The sequence below is a fragment of the Hevea brasiliensis genome, chromosome 3 (genome assembly GCF_030052815.1).
Source record: "Hevea brasiliensis isolate MT/VB/25A 57/8 chromosome 3, ASM3005281v1, whole genome shotgun sequence".
Taxonomy (NCBI): Eukaryota; Viridiplantae; Streptophyta; class Magnoliopsida; order Malpighiales; family Euphorbiaceae; genus Hevea; species Hevea brasiliensis.
The window spans coordinates 104,998,835-105,002,035 of NC_079495.1; the positions used below are offsets into that span (position 1 = coordinate 104,998,835).

Genomic DNA, 3,201 nt, shown 5'->3' on the forward strand with positions numbered 1-3,201 from the left:
GGGTTGTCATAGTCTATGCCTCCTCCATGAACCAAACAATTTTCAAGTGGATCTTCCGGATATTTCTTTCTGAAATGTTCTTCAACCAGCTCATCAATAATATCAACTCTCAAGCAAGTATCAGCTTCAGAATAATGCTTCTTCATAGTGTTATTAATATTGAAAACCAATTGATCTTCACCAACTCTAAGAGTCAATTTTTCTCCCTTAACATCAATCAATGCTCCTGCTGTAGCTAGAAAGGGTCTTCCCAAGATAATTGGAATATTAGAATCCTCCTCCATGTCCAAGATGACAAAGTCAACAGGTATATAGAACTTCCCAACCTTCAGAGGCACATTCTCCAAAATCCCTTCAGGATACTTAATTGATCTGTCAGCTAACTGAAGAGAAATGTGGGTTGGTTTAAGATCTCCCATATTGAGCTTCTCATAAATGGAGAGGGGCATAAAGCTAACACTAGCCCCTAAATCACATAAAGCTTTTGTAGAACATGATTCCCCAATGTGGCATGGAATTGAAAAACTCCCTGGATCTTTGACCTTTGGAGGAAGTTTCCTTTGGAGGATAGCACTACATTCTTCTGTCAAAGCTACAGTTTCATGGTCATCAATTCTCCTCTTGTTTGAGAGAATTTCTTTTAAGAATTTTGCATAAGAGGGCATTTGTGAAAGAGCATCAATAAAAGGCACATTTATGTATAACTTCTTCAAAACCTCTAAAAACTTCCCAAATTGCTTATCAAGCTTGGCTTTTTGAAATCTTTGTGGAAAGGGAAGTTGTGGCTTATAGGGCTCTGGAGGTATATACTTCTCTTCCTTCTCTTCAATTTTCTCTTTACATTTTTCTGCACTCTCTTGTTTTTCACTCTCTTGTTTTTCATTCTCATCAATTTCTTTCTCATTTTCTCTCTTCTCATTATTTTCACTCTTCTCATTATTTACAACTTTCCCACTTCTTAAAGTAATAGCTTGACACTGCTCTCTTGGGTTTTCTGGTTGACTTGGAAGTTTTCCAAAAGACTTGGTACTTGAGGAAGATGCTTGTTGTGCAATATGATTTTCCGATACATTATGTGTTTGCATCTGTTCTAGCCTTGCTTTCATCTCTCTCATCTCCTCATCATGCTTATTTTGGTTAGCAAGAATCTGTTGTAATAAAGCTTCTGTGGTGGAACTTTGTTCTTGCTGTTTTGGTGGAGGATTCACATTTTTCTGCTGAAAATTAGGCAATGGTTGCCTATTTTGCTGATATGGAATTCCTTGTTGCTGTTGTGGCTGAAAATTCTGATTTGAAACTTGACTTTGCTGATTTCCCCATGAAAAGTTGGGATGATTCCTCCAAGTTGGATTATAAGTTTGAGAGTAAGAATTCCCCATTTGCTTGTTTCCATAATTACCAACATATGCTGCTTGCTCTCTATAGTCTACTCCACAGCTGGTAGTTCCTTCTGCATAAGCCACTTGTTGTGAACTTCCAGATGATGATGTTGAACTAACCAACATACTCAAATCTTCCATCTTCTTAGCCAAGACATTTGTAAGTGCATCAAACTTTGCATTAATCATGTTGAATGGATCAAGATCATACATTCTTGCAGCTTGCCTTTTTTGAGTTTGAGCTGGTCCTCTTGGACTACTTCAAAGATGAGTATTCTTTGCAATTTTCTCCAATAGCTCATAAGCTTCATCTTCATGCTTCATAATAAATTCTCCTCCTGTTTGAGCATCAATAATCCCTCTGATCGCAGGAGTAACATTTGTGTAAAAATTCTGATTTATCATCCATTTCGGAATGGCATGATGTGGGCATTGTCTCTCTAATTCCTTCCATCTCATCCATGACTCATAGAGAGTTTCATCTTCTCTTGGTCTAAAAGCTGTCATTTGGTTCCTCAATTCTTGAGTTTTTCCAGGTGGAAAATATTGTGCAAGAAATGCATCAGTGAGCTGCTCCCAATTTGTAATGGAGTTGTGAGGTAAAGAATCAAGCCAATCCAATGCTCTATCTTTCAAAGAGAATGGGAATAGTTTCAATCTTGCTGCATCATCAGATACTCCAGGTTGTTTTTGCATGTCACAGATCATAGCAAACTTCTTCAGATGTGTGTGTGGATTTTCAGAAGGATGTCCTCCGAATTGAGAATTTTGAATCATTTGAAGAACTCCAAAATCCATCTTGTAACTATTTGCATCAATTCTTGGTCTTGCTATGCTCTCTCTCAAGTCATCAAAATGAGGAAAAGCATGATCCATCATACTTCCCCTAGGCACATTAGCATTTACAACCTCTTCTCCTTGGGCTACATTTTCATTGTTTCGATCATTTCCAGCATTACCACCAATTCTAATTCTTTCATCAACCATGACTTCTTCTAATTCAGTTTCTCTCAGAGCTTCTTTTCTTTTTCTAGTTTCTTTCTTGTTGGCTTTACAAAATTTCTCAATTTCAGGATTGAACAATAAGGATGTGTCACTTGTGCTTCTAGCTCTTCTCATAAAAGATTAAAAGTACACGAAAAGAATAAACAAACAAAAAATGAAAAGATAACAAAAATAAAACTATAAACAACTAAAATAATCAAGAACTCAATCTTAAACAAACAACTCCCCGGCAATGGCGCCAAAAACTTGATGTGGCCCAACCGCAAGTGCACGGGTCGTACAAGTAGTATAGAAAAAAGATATCGTTCCCACGAGGAGTTGTGTTAATGATTGAATTTTTGATATAAAAAGTTGATTAAATTGAACTATCTTTGAAATTAAAGTAACAAATTGATGGGTATTTGAGTATGAAATCTATATGTGCAAAATCAAAAATCTATCCAAAAATGTATTAATTAAACTAAAATTGCATCAAATTGAAATAAGCAAGTTCAAATATGGCAATATTTAAAATGGCAAGCAATTAAAATTCAATTAGAAATTGACAATAATAAAAAGACGATTCCGGAGTTCGGGATTTCATATTCGAGCTATTTTGGGATTTTGAATTGGTTATCCAATCTTGCGGAACTTACGAGTTTTAAGGAGATTAATTCTTAAATCCTTTCAATACCCTTTCGAGTGAGACAAAGAGTGCCTTAATCAATCTAATCCTACTTTCGTGGAGTTAGAGTTAATTAAGACCCATTAGGTTCTTTAATTAATCTGTGAATCCTCTTAATCTTTAGTCTATTTCTAGATCTAAGTTAATTAAGTC

General features: G+C 35.7%; 1 non-coding gene across 1 annotated transcript; it reads left to right on the plus strand.

Moving 5' to 3' along the window:
* The first annotated feature begins 1,794 nt into the window (after positions 1-1,794).
* On the plus strand, positions 1,795-1,901 carry LOC131178850 (small nucleolar RNA R71). The gene has a single exon (XR_009147858.1). It is a non-coding gene; the product is annotated as a small nucleolar RNA R71 (small nucleolar RNA).
* Positions 1,902-3,201: the final 1,300 nt, after the last annotated feature.